General features: G+C 35.5%; 6 non-coding genes across 6 annotated transcripts; all 6 read left to right on the top strand.

Moving 5' to 3' along the window:
• Positions 1-2134: 2134 nt before the first annotated feature.
• On the top strand, positions 2135-2325 carry LOC141282615 (U2 spliceosomal RNA). The gene has a single exon (XR_012337414.1). It is a non-coding gene; the product is annotated as a U2 spliceosomal RNA (small nuclear RNA).
• A 783-nt stretch (positions 2326-3108) lies between these two features.
• On the top strand, positions 3109-3273 carry LOC141282572 (U1 spliceosomal RNA). Its single transcript, XR_012337369.1, has one exon. It is a non-coding gene; the product is annotated as a U1 spliceosomal RNA (small nuclear RNA).
• A 7235-nt stretch (positions 3274-10508) lies between these two features.
• Positions 10509-10699, top strand: LOC141282614 (U2 spliceosomal RNA). The gene has a single exon (XR_012337413.1). It is a non-coding gene; the product is annotated as a U2 spliceosomal RNA (small nuclear RNA).
• Positions 10700-11482: 783 nt separating this feature from the next.
• LOC141282598 (U1 spliceosomal RNA) lies at positions 11483-11647 on the top strand. The gene has a single exon (XR_012337397.1). It is a non-coding gene; the product is annotated as a U1 spliceosomal RNA (small nuclear RNA).
• A 7235-nt stretch (positions 11648-18882) lies between these two features.
• Positions 18883-19073, top strand: LOC141282613 (U2 spliceosomal RNA). The gene has a single exon (XR_012337412.1). It is a non-coding gene; the product is annotated as a U2 spliceosomal RNA (small nuclear RNA).
• A 783-nt stretch (positions 19074-19856) lies between these two features.
• LOC141282571 (U1 spliceosomal RNA) lies at positions 19857-20021 on the top strand. The gene has a single exon (XR_012337368.1). It is a non-coding gene; the product is annotated as a U1 spliceosomal RNA (small nuclear RNA).
• The last annotated feature ends 521 nt before the right edge of the window (positions 20022-20542 follow it).

Here is a 20542-nt window from a genome sequence, read left to right as displayed (position 1 = left end):
AGTAAATGAATATCTTACTTACTGTTTTTGTCTTGTTTTCTAGTGAATATCTGACAATTCTTAAATGGAGATACATTTACTTGGTAAGCAAAGTGGCTTAAGATATTATGTATTGTAATAGAAAATTGTTATAAAAACGTTTTGTTTTTGCTGGGAATTCTTGTATATATTTCACAGCTATATAATTAATTATAATAACGCACTTTTTGTTGATAAACATGTTAAAAAATACATTAACACAGAATAATGTGGCAACAAATCAAATGTGCATTTAAATGCAACAAGCAGAAAATAAATAAATAAAGCAAATGCATGGAAAAGAAACGAGGAATAAAACAAACACCGCGATTAAAAAAATCAGATCGCATACTTTGTAATTGAAAATAAATAATAATTAATTCCAAAGAAATAAGAAGTAAAATGTGTAAGTATTCCTCAAAATGTGCTTTGGACTAAGTCCCCGTCATCACAGCAAACGGGAGCAGACCCGAATAGGTATGTCTAGTTATTTTATTTAAAATTTCCAGCCGTCTGTAAATTCATGTTTGAAAGAAAAAAGTAAATGAATATCTTACTTACTGTTTTTGTCTTGTTTTCTTGTGAATATCTGACAATTCTTAAATGGAGATACATTTACTTGGTAAGCAAAGTGGCTTAAGATATTATGTATTGTAATAGAAAATTGTTATAAAAGCGTTTTGTGTTTGCTGGGAATTCACAGCCATATAATTAATTATAATAACGCACTTTTTGTTTATAAACATGTTAAAAAATACATTAACACAGAATAATGTGGCAACAAATCAAACGTGCATTTAAATGCAACAAGCAAAAATAAATAAATAAAGCAAATGCACGGAAAAGAAACGAGGAATAAAACAAACAAACACCGCGATTAAAAAATCAGATCGTATACTTTGTAATAATTGAAATAAATTATAAAAATCAACAGGTTTATATTTAAAACAAGTAAAAAAATATCTGCCAGCGGGGTAAGAAAAATAAACGTAATTCTAGTTTCAACTTAATTCAATAATAAACTCAATTTAGGTTTATTTTTCTTACCCCACTGGCAGATATTTTTACTTGTTTTAAGCCTTAACCTATTACATTTTAGAATTTATTTCAGTAAACAAGACTTAAATTCTAAGCCACTTTGCTTATTAAGTAAATGTATCTTGATTTAAGAATTATTTTTTAACTCGAAAACATGAATAAAATACTAAGTAAACGAACAGATTGGGATGTTCAAAACACTTAAACATTTTTTTTCACTCTACCCTTCATATTACAGCTGTCGAAAAACCACAGCAACGTTGACAGACCTGGAAGCCATGATATATTAGCAGTTTTTAAAATAAGTTAAATCTAGAATCCTTATTGGTTTTAGATACTTAAAAGCAATGAATGATCTTCTTTCTTTTGAATTGATTTGGTATTATGGAGGAGCTCTGTGTCTGGTTATTGAAGATGATTTCGTCTTTGCTCCTATGTTGGCTTATTTTTTGTTATTTCCGTTACTATATATATATATATATATTTTTTCCCCTTTGTTTTTTCTGATTTGAGGTTATGAAAATGTTTTAATTTGTAATAAAGGTTTTTTGAAAATTCTAAATTCTCTCTCTCTCTCTCATGAGCGTGGATCAGTTCCTGCATCAAGGAAAAAATGCGCATCCTGGTAAATTTCAGAAGTTAGACGACTGAGCTGCAGCGGACAGCGTAAGATTTATGAAAACACATTTGAGAAGAAAGGCAAAGCATGTTTCACAGTTAATCCAAGACCATAATGACAATTTTGCGCTCTGTTTCCCGAAGCTCGTGGAGGCGTGGAGCAGCATACACAGTTAAGGTATGTGCGATCTACCGGCATTACCTTTACGATCGACGTATTGGATCTGCAAGCTGCAAGCAAATTAACTGAAGCTTTACTTCATGTTTCTGTTTGGTTAAGCGATGACTGCTTTTTCCCAACAGTTTGTGTGTGTTTTCTGCATGGGTTTAGAAAACATGAACTTCTGATCTGCTAGCTCAACGTTCTACCTCTGTAACGTATAGAGTTAAATGCCCGCTAGCCTCCACCCCAAAAGCCAGCGCCTTCGCCGGCTCCCCCTTTGGCTGCGTCTATTCCGGTATCGCTTCTCGGCCTTTTGGCTAAGATCAAGTGTAGTATCTGTTCTTATCAGTTTAATGTCTGATACGTCTCCTATCCGGAGACTATATGTTAAATGGATTTTTGACCTTCGGAAATGGAAGCGGAGCTTGCTCCTTCCACTCCATGCATCAACATGGTATTGCAGTGTTTCCATGAATGGTGCGCTCCCCTTCTCGGGGACAAATAAGTCAAATACAAAAAAAGAATTTGCTTCTTTTGTGCGTGAATGACGGTGGTTTTTCTAATACGTGTGTTTCTTTAAATTGCTGTGTTTTCGTTGGCTTTATTGGTTTAACGAAAAGCTTGCGTGGAAATGAACACGCTGATAAAGAAATGTTTTTGTAATGTATTTAATTATTTTCTTTACAAGTTTGTGGTGGTGATCCGAGGACGAATTAAACATCCTCGACACAGCTGAAGGTGCAACAAAAGCGAAAGAGGCCGATTGGAATGTTAAAAACACCTGAAAACTTTTTTCACTACCCTTCATACTACAGCTGTCGAAAATCCACAGCAACGTCGACAGACCTGGAAGCATAGCTGTACTTGTTTAACTCACAACGACAACGGGTAAGTCATTGAGCCCTGTGTTTTTATTTATCCACGTTCTAAAATTGCTATGCTTTCGTTGTTTCTTGATTGCTCTGTACATTTCTTTGTTTCTATTCCACGTAAAGTTACTTTGTAATAACGAAACCATATATTTGAATGCGCAATTTAAATCCATTTGATTTAAATTGTTTCACATATTTCACTCTACACGGTTCAACCGGGCTGGAAACGGAATAAAAATAGGGTAGATCTCGAAGAATGTTTGGTCTCAGACGTGGCTTCGTGCGCTTTCCACCTGGTCACACACAGTAATGAAATGTTAGTCGGACGGCCTTCGGGGGCGCCGTTGATGTGATCGGTCACAGGAAGATGCGGCCGTCTGGCCTCAAAGGGTGTCGCTCATACTTACCTGGCAGGGGAGACACCATGATCATGAAGGTGGTTCACCCAGGGCGAGGCTCAGCCATTGCACTCCGGTTGTGCTGACCCTTTGCGAATTCCCCAAATGTGGGAATCTCGACTGCAAAATTTCTGATAGTGGGGGACTGCGTTCGCGCTCTCCCCTGACCTATGTGTTAAAAATAGATTCTTTTGTCGTTTTACGTAAATTCCAAGAGATGTCTAACCACGGCCCAAGAATACATTAGTCATCAAAAAAGCGGCTATTCAACGACTACATAATTTCTAATAGACAGCGAATATGTGTCTAGGCTAAAACAAGGCTTAATTTGGGCTGTCAGTGAAAATCTAATAGACGTTTGACCATTCCAAAAGAATAGACTAGCCATTAAATAGAACCACAATCAAACGGCTACATGTCTAAGAGACAGTCAACAAAATAATGCTTAGATGATTCTTTTATTTCCAATATAAGAGGTTCTCGGGAATGGCAATCATCCAAACTAATAAATTATAAAGGCTTTTATAAGAAAATGACAACAGTTAAACAACATAGACAGCGTTGGGCAATACAAAATGCTAATAAATACAAGACAAATTGAAATATTGTACATGCATGTACATTAAACAAGCCAACAAATCTGCCAATGGGCTACGACAATTTTTCTTGAATTAAGTGTTTATATCTAGATTTGTTTCTTACCCCTTTGGCAGATTTATTTGCTTGTTTTAAGCCCAAATTCGCTTAAATTTTGAGTTTTTTTCTCCCTAAAGGCTAGGCTTATTTTCTTAGGGCATTTTGCTCATCAAAAAATGCATCTTATTTTAAGACTTTCTAGATATTTGTACAGTGAAAACAGTTCGAAATAACAAGTAAGAAATGATTTTTTGCAATGTATTCATTCATTCGCTACCCTTCATAATACAGCTGTCGAAAAACCACAGCAACGTCGACAGACCTGGAAGCGTAGCTGTATTTGTTTAACTCACAAAGACAACGGGTAAAGTATTTTCTTGATTACCTAAATGACTTGCCGTAAGAAAATAAGTTTAGGTTTAAGGGGGGGGAATACAGTTTAAAGGGATATTTCAATTTATGATGATAATTCTGTCATCATTTACTCATGCATACAGGCTTACAACAACACGAGGATTAGTTTTTTTTCTGAGTAACACAAAAGAAGGTATTTTGAGGAATGATGGTAAACCCACAGCAGATAGTCACCATTGACTTCCATAGTAGGAATAAAAAAAATATGATGGAATTTATTAGGTACCATCAACCGTGTGCTAACCATCACTTTGCAAAATATTTTCTTCATCATTTATCACGATACTTCCAAAATATTTTTTCCTACTAAGTCAATGTTTCATTATTTGCTTTACAAGCTTAAAAATGATGGTGACATGATTCCATGGTAATCACAAACAGTTAAACAAGTAAGATAATCACCATTACTTTTAAAAGCATTTTGAAAATTGCTTGCTTATGCTGGGAGTAAAGGTATTTCACGCAGTGCGCATCCTCTTTAAAAGGTAATGTATGCTTCTTTTAAAGCTGACACATTTGCCACATTAAAATAACAGAAATGTGTACTTTTTAAACTTTTTGGAGCCGGTGTGTCTGTGTTCTTGGGGCACACATCTACATGTAAAAGCAGAATTGCTTATTATTCTTCTCTATTTCTTGTATAGGTCAATTATGAGTGAAGAACCGTTCACCAAATGAAGACCGCAGCCAGGTGACGGGATTCTGTGGTAATCGCAAACAGGTAAACCAGTAAAATAATCATCATTTATTGTTAAAATAATTTTGAAAATTGAAGTTCTGTGTGTTCTTATTGTACTTTATTTATTTCTGCAGGTAAGCACCATACCGTAAGCTTCATTCCCTTTATAACAGGTAAGGTTCATACTGTTTTATTCTTTTGTACTGTTTTATTCGTACTGTTTTAAATCATTCAGTAAATGCAAAGTTAAACTGATGTGTTTTTAATCTAGATTTAAAAGTGTCTACTGTTGAAGCACATCTGATCTCTTCTGAAAGCTGATAATAACTAAATGCTGATGCACCTTGTTTTGAGTGAACCCCTGTTTTTTCTAAATGACCTGATCCTATTGCTCCGAGTAATCGGTTTCATATTCGATTAGCATATCTGTCATGTATTTCGGCCTGTAGCCATGAAGTGGTTTTTAAACAAGTAACAGTACTTTTTTAATCCATTGTCCATTGCAATAATCGGCCCTGCTGGTGATGAAAGCATGAACAAGTTTCTCTAAGTCCTGTCTTGAGACAAAACCTCCAATTCTGGCAATATTTCTGAGATGGTAGTAAAAGCAGAATTCCTTATTATTTTTCTCTATCTCAGGCTCTATGGCATATATGTCATGATTTTATTTGTCTATTTATATGTCTATTTACAAGGACTGCCTTGGCCAAACGTTATTGTTAATTAATATTGAAGCAGTTATTTAACATATTTCCTTTGAGTAGTGATTTGTGTAATGATCCATATATCTATTTTTATGTATATTTTTAACTTAGGAATGTGATTTTAAAGCACATATTTGTTATTGTATGACACCTCTCATGTTATGAAAGTAAAAAATAAATGTATTTTCTGATGTCTTGCATTTCTGTTTTTAAACTGTTAATCCTTATCAAGTGCTATACATTAGAAAGTGGATAAATAACAAAAATGTCACTCCTGACAGCTGATAAATTAATCGTTCTTTATAGCACCACTGAGGTGAGCATTTTTCAAGGCAAGATTCTTTATAGAACCGTATAAAAAGGTTCTATATAGTACCAAAAAAAACGGGTTCTGCTATGGTTACAAGCTGAAGAACCCTTATTTGGTACTATTTAGGAGCATTTGTCTTTAGAGTGTTGCGTAGGTTCGAAACTTTCAATCTTTAAACCAAAAAAAAGTGTCACACGGTTTTATTTGTGGTGTGGACATGAACACGCTGCAGGCATTGAAATGTAATTTGTAATTTATTGTCTCATTTCATATTTAACAAATAGAAAGCAAAGTGCTATTCAATCAGTTTAACTAAACAACTGGTGTTCCTCAATTTTGGGGCCTATTTTGTTCAGTATATCAGTTTTGTTCAGTTTTGTATGTGCATGCAAAAAGCATTCAGCGAGCAAATTAACTGAAGCTTTACCTTCGTGTTTCTTTTTGTATGAGTGATAACTGTTTCTGTATGTATTTGTATGGTTTTTTTACAAGTATAGAGTGAAATGCACACGGTGAGTAATGAACGCAGACCTTCAGTGCCGGATCTCTGACCCGCTAACCTCCATCCCGACAGCCAGCGCCTTCTCCGGATGCCATTGCGGTATCGCTCCTCGGCTTTTTGGGTAAAATCGAGTGGACACCGGGGACTACACGTTTGAATGGATTTTTGACCTTCGGCTATGGAAGCGAGGCTTGCTCCGTCCACTCCGTGCATCGACTCTGGCGCTTTCCGGGGACAAATAAGGTGAGTTTAAAACCAGAGTTTGCTTCTTTTGTGCGTGGTTGCCAGTTTGTTTGCCAATCCGTGGTCATAATATGTTCCGCTTCGTGGTTTCTCCATCGCTCAGTACTTTTCTGTGTTTCTATTTTACGTAAAGCTAACACCAAAACGATTGTGGAAAGCGCTATATAGATTGTTCTCAAAGAAAAAACGAGAAACAAACCCATGTGAATATGGGTCAAATTATCTAGGCGGAGCACTTCGTTCAAAGAAAAACGCAACAGAATTGTTTGCGTTGAACAAAGACAATGGTGCGTGCAGACATCGAATGTGTATTGTGGATAAAAAATGGCCAGTGGGGTGGGACAATTTTTCTTGAATTAAGTGTTTATGGGAAAAGTTAACGAATTTTTTCTTACCCTGTAGGCAGATTTATTTGCTTGTTTTAAGCATAAAATAACAGGAGAAGAAATTGTGTAGGGGGAGCAGAGGGTTTTTTTTTTCGTTCAAAGAAAAGCAGCGTGGCACGAATGAATGTTTGGCTGAAATGCTATCGTAATTTCCCCCTTAATTTTCCTTACAAACATGAAACCAGAGAGAAGGGCCAGTTGGCATCGAATTGCACCTTGTATTCGGTGATTGATTGAGGAAAAATATGCGTATGTGTATATATACACTTGTTTTGTTGAACAGAGACAATGGCCGCGTGCTCCAGCGTCACCTATATGCCTATTTCACAAAATGGCGCCTTTGACCGGAAGTAAGGAAAACATCGTTCAGGTTGCACCACTACGATGGCCACTCAATATAGTATGGACTGACAGCTGCTTTGTTTTCTCCTACACATGAATTTACTTGTAAAAATAACAATAACATATATTGTCGATTGGTGTTATATTATTTTTTTAGCATTTCGTATTATCAAAATATATCATATGTTAGACAGCTGTCAATTTTAAATAAAATAACGAGACATACATAACTATTCGTGTCTGCTCCCGTTTATTGTAATGAGTCTGCACATTTGGAGAAATACTTAGACATTTTACTTCTTATTTCTTTAGACTGAATAATTATTTCTTATTAATTCCAAAGTATGAGACCCGATGATCTAATCGTGGTGTATGTGCTATTCCTCGTTTGTTTGCCTGCATCCATTGCTTTACGGCTTGCTTGTTGCGTTGAAATGCACATTTGATTTCTTTACCAGCATTGGATTTAGACCATTCAATGAGAAGAGTTAACAGCGTTTATTATGATTGATAAGCCCTCAACGGAGAATGAAGTCTGCATACATTAAAAGCCTTATTTTGTTTTTATCGTGTGCCTTCCAAAATGTATGCGACGAAACTTAAATCACGCAAAATATGAATGGTAACTAGACGTGCTTGTTGTGTGCAGGGAGTGCATTTATTTGTAAACTTTTGCTAAATCAAAATGGTTTATTTGTATTTGCTTTTTACCTGGGTTTTATCAGGTTCGCAGTCGGGACATTTTTAATCCATAGTGTATGGAGTTATCTAGTAGAAAATGATCTGCTGTTTTTTGGTAGAATGTTGTGTGAGCTAAAGAAACGAGGAATAAAACACACACCGCGATTAAAAAAATCAGATCTCATACTTTGTAATTGAAAATAAATAATAATTAATTTCAAAGAAATAAGAAGTAAAATGTGTAAGTATTCCTCAAAATGTGCTTTGGACTAAGTCTCCCGTCATCACAGCAAACGGGAGCAGACCCGAATAGGTATGTCTAGTTATTTTATTAAAAATTCCCAGCCGTCTGTAAATTCATGTTTGAAAGAAAAAAGTAAATGAATATCTTACTTACTGTTTTTGTCTTGTTTTCTAGTGAATATCTGACAATTCTTAAATGGAGATACATTTACTTGGTAAGCAAAGTGGCTTAAGATATTATGTATTGTAATAGAAAATTGTTATAAAAACGTTTTGTTTTTGCTGGGAATTCTTGTATATAATTCACAGCTATATAATTAATTATAATAACGCACTTTTTGTTGATAAACATGTTAAAAAATACATTAACACAGAATAATGTGGCAACAAATCAAATGTGCATTTAAATGCAACAAGCAGAAAATAAATAAATAAAGCAAATGCATGGAAAAGAAACGAGGAATAAAACAAACACCGCGATTAAAAAAATCAGATCGCATACTTTGTAATTGAAAATAAATAATAATTAATTCCAAAGAAATAAGAAGTAAAATGTGTAAGTATTCCTCAAAATGTGCTTTGGACTAGGTCCCCGTCATCACAGCAAACGGGAGCAGACCCGAATAGGTATGTCTAGTTATTTTATTTAAAATTTCCAGCCGTCTGTAAATTCATGTTTGAAAGAAAAAAGTAAATGAATATCTTACTTACTGTTTTTGTCTTGTTTTCTTGTGAATATCTGACAATTCTTAAATGGAGATACATTTACTTGGTAAGCAAAGTGGCTTAAGATATTATGTATTGTAATAGAAAATTGTTATAAAAGCGTTTTGTGTTTGCTGGGAATTCACAGCCATATAATTAATTATAATAACGCACTTTTTGTTTATAAACATGTTAAAAAATACATTAACACAGAATAATGTGGCAACAAATCAAACGTGCATTTAAATGCAACAAGCAAAAATAAATAAATAAAGCAAATGCACGGAAAAGAAACGAGGAATAAAACAAACACCGCGATTAAAAAATCAGATCGTATACTTTGTAATAATTGAAATAAATTATAAAAATCAACAGGTTTATATTTAAAACAAGTAAAAAATATCTGCCAGCGGGGTAAGAAAAATAAACGTAATTCTAGTTTCAACTTAATTCAATAATAAACTCAATTTAGGTTTATTTTTCTTACCCCACTGGCAGATATTTTTACTTGTTTTAAGCCTTAACCTATTACATTTTAGAATTTATTTCAGTAAACAAGACTTAAATTCTAAGCCACTTTGCTTATTAAGTAAATGTATCTTGATTTAAGAATTATTTTTTAACTCGAAAACATGAATAAAGTACTAAGTAAACGAACAGATTGGGATGTTCAAAACACTTAAACATTTTTTTTCACTCTACCCTTCATATTACAGCTGTCGAAAAACCACAGCAACGTTGACAGACCTGGAAGCCATGATATATTAGCAGTTTTTAAAATAAGTTAAATCTAGAATCCTTATTGGTTTTAGATACTTAAAAGCAATGAATGATCTTCTTTCTTTTGAATTGATTTGGTATTATGGAGGAGCTCTGTGTCTGGTTATTGAAGATGATTTCGTCTTTGCTCCTATGTTGGCTTATTTTTTGTTATTTCCGTTACTATATATATATATATATATTTTTTCCCCTTTGTTTTTTCTGATTTGAGGTTATGAAAATGTTTTAATTTGTAATAAAGGTTTTTTGAAAATTCTAAATTCTCTCTCTCTCTCTCATGAGCGTGGATCAGTTCCTGCATCAAGGAAAAAATGCGCATCCTGGTAAATTTCAGAAGTTAGACGACTGAGCTGCAGCGGACAGCGTAAGATTTATGAAAACACATTTGAGAAGAAAGGCAAAGCATGTTTCACAGTTAATCCAAGACCATAATGACAATTTTGCGCTCTGTTTCCCGAAGCTCGTGGAGGCGTGGAGCAGCATACACAGTTAAGGTATGTGCGATCTACCGGCATTACCTTTACGATCGACGTATTGGATCTGCAAGCTGCAAGCAAATTAACTGAAGCTTTACTTCATGTTTCTGTTTGGTTAAGCGATGACTGCTTTTTCCCAACAGTTTGTGTGTGTTTTCTGCATGGGTTTAGAAAACATGAACTTCTGATCTGCTAGCTCAACGTTCTACCTCTGTAACGTATAGAGTTAAATGCCCGCTAGCCTCCACCCCAAAAGCCAGCGCCTTCGCCGGCTCCCCCTTTGGCTGCGTCTATTCCGGTATCGCTTCTCGGCCTTTTGGCTAAGATCAAGTGTAGTATCTGTTCTTATCAGTTTAATGTCTGATACGTCTCCTATCCGGAGACTATATGTTAAATGGATTTTTGACCTTCGGAAATGGAAGCGGAGCTTGCTCCTTCCACTCCATGCATCAACATGGTATTGCAGTGTTTCCATGAATGGTGCGCTCCCCTTCTCGGGGACAAATAAGTCAAATACAAAAAAAGAATTTGCTTCTTTTGTGCGTGAATGACGGTGTTTTTTCTAATACGTGTGTTTCTTTAAATTGCTGTGTTTTCGTTGGCTTTATTGGTTTAACGAAAAGCTTGCGTGGAAATGAACACGCTGATAAAGAAATGTTTTTGTAATGTATTTAATTATTTTCTTTACAAGTTTGTGGTGGTGATCCGAGGACGAATTAAACATCCTCGACACAGCTGAAGGTGCAACAAAAGCGAAAGAGGCCGATTGGAATGTTAAAAACACCTGAAAACTTTTTTCACTACCCTTCATACTACAGCTGTCGAAAATCCACAGCAACGTCGACAGACCTGGAAGCATAGCTGTACTTGTTTAACTCACAACGACAACGGGTAAGTCATTGAGCCCTGTGTTTTTATTTATCCACGTTCTAAAATTGCTATGCTTTCGTTGTTTCTTGATTGCTCTGTACATTTCTTTGTTTCTATTCCACGTAAAGTTACTTTGTAATAACGAAACCATATATTTGAATGCGCAATTTAAATCCATTTGATTTAAATTGTTTCACATATTTCACTCTACACGGTTCAACCGGGCTGGAAACGGAATAAAAATAGGGTAGATCTCGAAGAATGTTTGGTCTCAGACGTGGCTTCGTGCGCTTTCCACCTGGTCACACACAGTAATGAAATGTTAGTCGGACGGCCTTCGGGGGCGCCGTTGATGTGATCGGTCACAGGAAGATGCGGCCGTCTGGCCTCAAAGGGTGTCGCTCATACTTACCTGGCAGGGGAGACATCATGATCATGAAGGTGGTTCACCCAGGGCGAGGCTCAGCCATTGCACTCCGGTTGTGCTGACCCTTTGCGAATTCCCCAAATGTGGGAATCTCGACTGCAAAATTTCTGATAGTGGGGGACTGCGTTCGCGCTCTCCCCTGACCTATGTGTTAAAAATAGATTCTTTTGTCGTTTTACGTAAAATCCAAGAGACGTCTAACCACGGCCCAAGAATACATTAGTCATCAAAAAAGCGGCTATTCAACGACTACATAATTTCTAATAGACAGCGAATATGTGTCTAGGCTAAAACAAGGCTTAATTTGGGCTGTCAGTGAAAATCTAATAGACGTTTGACCATTCCAAAAGAATAGACTAGCCATTAAATAGAACCACAATCAAACGGCTACATGTCTAAGAGACAGTCAACAAAATAATGCTTAGATGATTCTTTTATTTCCAATATAAGAGGTTCTCGGGAATGGCAATCATCCAAACTAATAAATTATAAAGGCTTTTATAAGAAAATGACAACAGTTAAACAACATAGACAGCGTTGGGCAATACAAAATGCTAATAAATACAAGACAAATTGAAATATTGTACATGCATGTACATTAAACAAGCCAACAAATCTGCCAATGGGCTACGACAATTTTTCTTGAATTAAGTGTTTATATCTAGATTTGTTTCTTACCCCTTTGGCAGATTTATTTGCTTGTTTTAAGCCCAAATTCGCTTAAATTTTGAGTTTTTTTCTCCCTAAAGGCTAGGCTTATTTTCTTAGGGCATTTTGCTCATCAAAAAATGCATCTTATTTTAAGACTTTCTAGATATTTGTACAGTGAAAACAGTTCGAAATAACAAGTAAGAAATGATTTTTTGCAATGTATTCATTCATTCGCTACCCTTCATAATACAGCTGTCGAAAAACCACAGCAACGTCGACAGACCTGGAAGCGTAGCTGTATTTGTTTAACTCACAAAGACAACGGGTAAAGTATTTTCTTGATTACCTAAATGACTTGCCGTAAGAAAATAAGTTTAGGTTTAAGGGGGGGGAATACAGTTTAAAGGGATATTTCAATTTATGATGATAATTCTGTCATCATTTACTCATGCATACAGGCTTACAACAACACGAGGATTAGTTTTTTTTCTGAGTAACACAAAAGAAGGTATTTTGAGGAATGATGGTAAACCCACAGCAGATAGTCACCATTGACTTCCATAGTAGGAATAAAAAAAATATGATGGAATTTATTAGGTACCATCAACCGTGTGCTAACCATCACTTTGCAAAATATTTTCTTCATCCTTTATCACGATACTTCCAAAATATTTTTTCCTACTAAGTCAATGTTTCATTATTTGCTTTACAAGCTTAAAAATGATGGTGACATGATTCCATGGTAATCACAAACAGTTAAACAAGTAAGATAATCACCATTACTTTTAAAAGCATTTTGAAAATTGCTTGCTTATGCTGGGAGTAAAGGTATTTCACGCAGTGCGCATCCTCTTTAAAAGGTAATGTATGCTTCTTTTAAAGCTGACACATTTGCCACATTAAAATAACAGAAATGTGTACTTTTTAAACTTTTTGGAGCCGGTGTGTCTGTGTTCTTGGGGCACACATCTACATGTAAAAGCAGAATTGCTTATTATTCTTCTCTATTTCTTGTATAGGTCAATTATGAGTGAAGAACCGTTCACCAAATGAAGACCGCAGCCAGGTGACGGGATTCTGTGGTAATCGCAAACAGGTAAACCAGTAAAATAATCATCATTTATTGTTAAAATAATTTTGAAAATTGAAGTTCTGTGTGTTCTTATTGTACTTTATTTATTTCTGCAGGTAAGCACCATACCGTAAGCTTCATTCCCTTTATAACAGGTAAGGTTCATACTGTTTTATTCTTTTGTACTGTTTTATTCGTACTGTTTTAAATCATTCAGTAAATGCAAAGTTAAACTGATGTGTTTTTAATCTAGATTTAAAAGTGTCTACTGTTGAAGCACATCTGATCTCTTCTGAAAGCTGATAATAACTAAATGCTGATGCACCTTGTTTTGAGTGAACCCCTGTTTTTTCTAAATGACCTGATCCTATTGCTCCGAGTAATCGGTTTCATATTCGATTAGCATATCTGTCATGTATTTCGGCCTGTAGCCATGAAGTGGTTTTTAAACAAGTAACAGTACTTTTTTAATCCATTGTCCATTGCAATAATCGGCCCTGCTGGTGATGAAAGCATGAACAAGTTTCTCTAAGTCCTGTCTTGAGACAAAACCTCCAATTCTGGCAATATTTCTGAGATGGTAGTAAAAGCAGAATTCCTTATTATTTTTCTCTATCTCAGGCTCTATGGCATATATGTCATGATTTTATTTGTCTATTTATATGTCTATTTACAAGGACTGCCTTGGCCAAACGTTATTGTTAATTAATATTGAAGCAGTTATTTAACATATTTCCTTTGAGTAGTGATTTGTGTAATGATCCATATATCTATTTTTATGTATATTTTTAACTTAGGAATGTGATTTTAAAGCACATATTTGTTATTGTATGACACCTCTCATGTTATGAAAGTAAAAAATAAATGTATTTTCTGATGTCTTGCATTTCTGTTTTTAAACTGTTAATCCTTATCAAGTGCTATACATTAGAAAGTGGATAAATAACAAAAATGTCACTCCTGACAGCTGATAAATTAATCGTTCTTTATAGCACCACTGAGGTGAGCATTTTTCAAGGCAAGATTCTTTATAGAACCGTATAAAAAGGTTCTATATAGTACCAAAAAAAAACGGGTTCTGCTATGGTTACAAGCTGAAGAACCCTTATTTGGTACTATTTAGGAGCATTTGTCTTTAGAGTGTTGCGTAGGTTCGAAACTTTCAATCTTTAAACCAAAAAAAAGGGTCACACGGTTTTATTTGTGGTGTGGACATGAACACGCTGCAGGCATTGAAATGTAATTTGTAATTTATTGTCTCATTTCATATTTAACAAATAGAAAGCAAAGTGCTATTCAATCAGTTTAACTAAACAACTGGTGTTCCTCAATTTTGGGGCCTATTTTGTTCAGTATATCAGTTTTGTTCAGTTTTGTATGTGCATGCAAAAAGCATTCAGCGAGCAAATTAACTGAAGCTTTACCTTCGTGTTTCTTTTTGTATGAGTGATAACTGTTTCTGTATGTATTTGTATGGTTTTTTTACAAGTATAGAGTGAAATGCACACGGTGAGTAATGAACGCAGACCTTCAGTGCCGGATCTCTGACCCGCTAACCTCCATCCCGACAGCCAGCGCCTTCTCCGGATGCCATTGCGGTATCGCTCCTCGGCTTTTTGGGTAAAATCGAGTGGACACCGGGGACTACACGTTTGAATGGATTTTTGACCTTCGGCTATGGAAGCGAGGCTTGCTCCGTCCACTCCGTGCATCGACTCTGGCGCTTTCCGGGGACAAATAAGGTGAGTTTAAAACCAGAGTTTGCTTCTTTTGTGCGTGGTTGCCAGTTTGTTTGCCAATCCGTGGTCATAATATGTTCCGCTTCGTGGTTTCTCCATCACTCAGTACTTTTCTGTGTTTCTATTTTACGTAAAGCTAACACCAAAACGATTGTGGAAAGCGCTATATAGATTGTTCTCAAAGAAAAAACGAGAAACAAACCCATGTGAATATGGGTCAAATTATCTAGGCGGAGCACTTCGTTCAAAGAAAAACGCAACAGAATTGTTTGCGTTGAACAAAGACAATGGTGCGTGCAGACATCGAATGTGTATTGTGGATAAAAAATGGCCAGTGGGGTGGGACAATTTTTCTTGAATTAAGTGTTTATGGGAAAAGTTAACGAATTTTTTCTTACCCTGTAGGCAGATTTATTTGCTTGTTTTAAGCATAAAATAACAGGAGAAGAAATTGTGTAGGGGGAGCAGAGGTTTTTTTTTTTCGTTCAAAGAAAAGCAGCGTGGCACGAATGAATGTTTGGCTGAAATGCTATCGTAATTTCCCCCTTAATTTTCCTTACAAACATGAAACCAGAGAGAAGGGCCAGTTGGCATCGAATTGCACCTTGTATTCGGTGATTGATTGAGGAAAAATATGCGTATGTGTATATATACACTTGTTTTGTTGAACAGAGACAATGGCCGCGTGCTCCAGCGTCACCTATATGCCTATTTCACAAAATGGCGCCTTTGACCGGAAGTAAGGAAAACATCGTTCAGGTTGCACCACTACGATGGCCACTCAATATAGTATGGACTGACAGCTGCTTTGTTTTCTCCTACACATGAATTTACTTGTAAAAATAACAATAACAGATATTGTCGATTGGTGTTATATTATTTTTTTAGCATTTCGTATTATCAAAATATATCATATGTTAGACAGCTGTCAATTTTAAATAAAATAACGAGACATACATAACTATTCGTGTCTGCTCCCGTTTATTGTAATGAGTCTGCACATTTGGAGAAATACTTAGACATTTTACTTCTTATTTCTTTAGACTGAATAATTATTTCTTATTAATTCCAAAGTATGAGACCCGATGATCTAATCGTGGTGTATGTGCTATTCCTCGTTTGTTTGCCTGCATCCATTGCTTTACGGCTTGCTTGTTGCGTTGAAATGCACATTTGATTTCTTTACCAGCATTGGATTTAGACCATTCAATGAGAAGAGTTAACAGCGTTTATTATGATTGATAAGCCCTCAACGGAGAATGAAGTCTGCATACATTAAAAGCCTTATTTTGTTTTTATCGTGTGCCTTCCAAAATGTATGCGACGAAACTTAAATCACGCAAAATATGAATGGTAACTAGACGTGCTTGTTGTGTGCAGGGAGTGCATTTATTTGTAAACTTTTGCTAAATCAAAATGGTTTATTTGTATTTGCTTTTTACCTGGGTTTTATCAGGTTCGCAGTCGGGACATTTTTAATCCATAGTGTATGGAGTTATCTAGTAGAAAATGATCTGCTGTTTTTTGGTAGAATGTTGTGTGAGCTAAAGAAACGAGGAATAAAACACACACCGCGATTAAAAAAATCAGATCTCATACTTTGTAATTGAAAATAAATAATAATTAATTTCAAAGAAATAAGAAGTAAAATGTGTAAGTATTCCTCAAAATGTGCTTTGGACTAAGTCTCCCGTCATCACAGCAAACGGGAGCAGACCCGAATAGGTATGTCTAGTTATTTTATTAAAAATTCCCAGCCGTCTGTAAATTCATGTTTGAAAGAAAAAAGTAAATGAATATCTTACTTACTGTTTTTGTCTTGTTTTCTAGTGAATATCTGACAATTCTTAAATGGAGATACATTTACTTGGTAAGCAAAGTGGCTTAAGATATTATGTATTGTAATAGAAAATTGTTATAAAAACGTTTTGTTTTTGCTGGGAATTCTTGTATATAATTCACAGCTATATAATTAATTATAATAACGCACTTTTTGTTGATAAACATGTTAAAAAATACATTAACACAGAATAATGTGGCAACAAATCAAATGTGCATTTAAATGCAACAAGCAGAAAATAAATAAATAAAGCAAATGCATGGAAAAGAAACGAGGAATAAAACAAACACCGCGATTAAAAAAATCAGATCGCATACTTTGTAATTGAAAATAAATAATAATTAATTCCAAAGAAATAAGAAGTAAAATGTGTAAGTATTCCTCAAAATGTGCTTTGGACTAGGTCCCCGTCATCACAGCAAACGGGAGCAGACCCGAATAGGTATGTCTAGTTATTTTATTTAAAATTTCCAGCCGTCTGTAAATTCATGTTTGAAAGAAAAAAGTAAATGAATATCTTACTTACTGTTTTTGTCTTGTTTTCTTGTGAATATCTGACAATTCTTAAATGGAGATACATTTACTTGGTAAGCAAAGTGGCTTAAGATATTATGTATTGTAATAGAAAATTGTTATAAAAGCGTTTTGTGTTTGCTGGGAATTCACAGCCATATAATTAATTATAATAACGCACTTTTTGTTTATAAACATGTTAAAAAATACATTAACACAGAATAATGTGGCAACAAATCAAACGTGCATTTAAATGCAACAAGCAAAAATAAATAAATAAAGCAAATGCACGGAAAAGAAACGAGGAATAAAACAAACACCGCGATTAAAAAATCAGATCGTATACTTTGTAATAATTGAAATAAATTATAAAAATCAACAGGTTTATATTTAAAACAAGTAAAAAATATCTGCCAGCGGGGTAAGAAAAATAAACGTAATTCTAGTTTCAACTTAATTCAATAATAAACTCAATTTAGGTTTATTTTTCTTACCCCACTGGCAGATATTTTTACTTGTTTTAAGCCTTAACCTATTACATTTTAGAATTTATTTCAGTAAACAAGACTTAAATTCTAAGCCACTTTGCTTATTAAGTAAATGTATCTTGATTTAAGAATTATTTTTTAACTCGAAAACATGAATAAAATACTAAGTAAACGAACAGATTGGGATGTTCAAAACACTTAAACATTTTTTTTCACTCTACCCTTCATATTACAGCTGTCGAAAAACCACAGCAACGTTGACAGACCTGGAAGCCATGATATATTAGCAGTTTTTAAAATAAGTTAAATCTAGAATCCTTATTGGTTTTAGATACTTAAAAGCAATGAATGATCTTCTTTCTTTTGAATTGATTTGGTATTATGGAGGAGCTCTGTGTCTGGTTATTGAAGATGATTTCGTCTTTGCTCCTATGTTGGCTTATTTTTTGTTATTTCCGTTACTATATATATATATATATTTTTTTCCCCTTTGTTTTTTCTGATTTGAGGTTATGAAAATGTTTTAATTTGTAATAAAGGTTTTTTGAAAATTCTAAATTCTCTCTCTCTCTCTCATGAGCGTGGATCAGTTCCTGCATCAAGGAAAAAATGCGCATCCTGGTAAATTTCAGAAGTTAGACGACTGAGCTGCAGCGGACAGCGTAAGATTTATGAAAACACATTTGAGAAGAAAGGCAAAGCATGTTTCACAGTTAATCCAAGACCATAATGACAATTTTGCGCTCTGTTTCCCGAAGCTCGTGGAGGCGTGGAGCAGCATACACAGTTAAGGTATGTGCGATCTACCGGCATTACCTTTACGATCGACGTATTGGATCTGCAAGCTGCAAGCAAATTAACTGAAGCTTTACTTCATGTTTCTGTTTGGTTAAGCGATGACTGCTTTTTCCCAACAGTTTGTGTGTGTTTTCTGCATGGGTTTAGAAAACATGAACTTCTGATCTGCTAGCTCAACGTTCTACCTCTGTAACGTATAGAGTTAAATGCCCGCTAGCCTCCACCCCAAAAGCCAGCGCCTTCGCCGGCTCCCCCTTTGGCTGCGTCTATTCCGGTATCGCTTCTCGGCCTTTTGGCTAAGATCAAGTGTAGTATCTGTTCTTATCAGTTTAATGTCTGATACGTCTCCTATCCGGAGACTATATGTTAAATGGATTTTTGACCTTCGGAAATGGAAGCGGAGCTTGCTCCTTCCACTCCATGCATCAACATGGTATTGCAGTGTTTCCATGAATGGTGCGCTCCCCTTCTCGGGGACAAATAAGTCAAATACAAAAAAAGAATTTGCTTCTTTTGTGCGTGAATGACGGTGTTTTTTCTAATACGTGTGTTTCTTTAAATTGCTGTGTTTTCGTTGGCTTTATTGGTTTAACGAAAAGCTTGCGTGGAAATGAACACGCTGATAAAGAAATGTTTTTGTAATGTATTTAATTATTTTCTTTACAAGTTTGTGGTGGTGATCCGAGGACGAATTAAACATCCTCGACACAGCTGAAGGTGCAACAAAAGCGAAAGAGGCCGATTGGAATGTTAAAAACACCTGAAAACTTTTTTCACTACCCTTCATACTACAGCTGTCGAAAATCCACAGCAACGTCGACAGACCTGGAAGCATAGCTGTACTTGTTTAACTCACAACGACAACGGGTAAGTCATTGAGCCCTGTGTTTTTATTTATCCACGTTCTAAAATTGCTATGCTTTCGTTGTTTCTTGATTGCTCTGTACATTTCTTTGTTTCTATTCCACGTAAAGTTACTTTGTAATAACGAAACCATATATTTGAATGCGCAATTTAAATCCATTTGATTTAAATTGTTTCACATATTTCACTCTACACGGTTCAACCGGGCTGGAAACGGAATAAAAATAGGGTAGATCTCGAAGAATGTTTGGTCTCAGACGTGGCTTCGTGCGCTTTCCACCTGGTCACACACAGTAATGAAATGTTAGTCGGACGGCCTTCGGGGGCGCCGTTGATGTGATCGGTCACAGGAAGATGCGGCCGTCTGGCCTCAAAGGGTGTCGCTCATACTTACCTGGCAGGGGAGACACCATGATCATGAAGGTGGTTCACCCAGGGCGAGGCTCAGCCATTGCACTCCGGTTGTGCTGACCCTTTGCGAATTCCCCAAATGTGGGAATCTCGACTGCAAAATTTCTGATAGTGGGGGACTGCGTTCGCGCTCTCCCCTGACCTATGTGTTAAAAATAGATTCTTTTGTCGTTTTACGTAAAATCCAAGAGACGTCTAACCACGGCCCAAGAATACATTAGTCATCAAAAAAGCGGCTATTCAACGACTACATAATTTCTAATAGACAGCGAATATGTGTCTAGGCTAAAACAAGGCTTAATTTGGGCTGTCAGTGAAAATCTAATAGACGTTTGACCATTCCAAAAGAATAGACTAGCCATTAAATAGAACCACAATCAAACGGCTACATGTCTAAGAGACAGTCAACAAAATAATGCTTAGATGATTCTTTTATTTCCAATATAAGAGGTTCTCGGGAATGGCAATCATCCAAACTAATAAATTATAAAGGCTTTTATAAGAAAATGACAACAGTTAAACAACATAGACAGCGTTGGGCAATACAAAATGCTAATAAATACAAGACAAATTGAAATATTGTACATGCATGTACATTAAACAAGCCAACAAATCTGCCAATGGGCTACGACAATTTTTCTTGAATTAAGTGTTTATATCT

Source organism: Paramisgurnus dabryanus, chromosome 9 (assembly GCF_030506205.2).
Source record: "Paramisgurnus dabryanus chromosome 9, PD_genome_1.1, whole genome shotgun sequence".
In the NCBI taxonomy this organism is placed as follows: Eukaryota; Metazoa; Chordata; class Actinopteri; order Cypriniformes; family Cobitidae; genus Paramisgurnus; species Paramisgurnus dabryanus.
The sequence above is the reverse complement of the archived record's forward strand: the minus strand, read 5'-3'. Positions and strand labels throughout refer to the sequence as shown.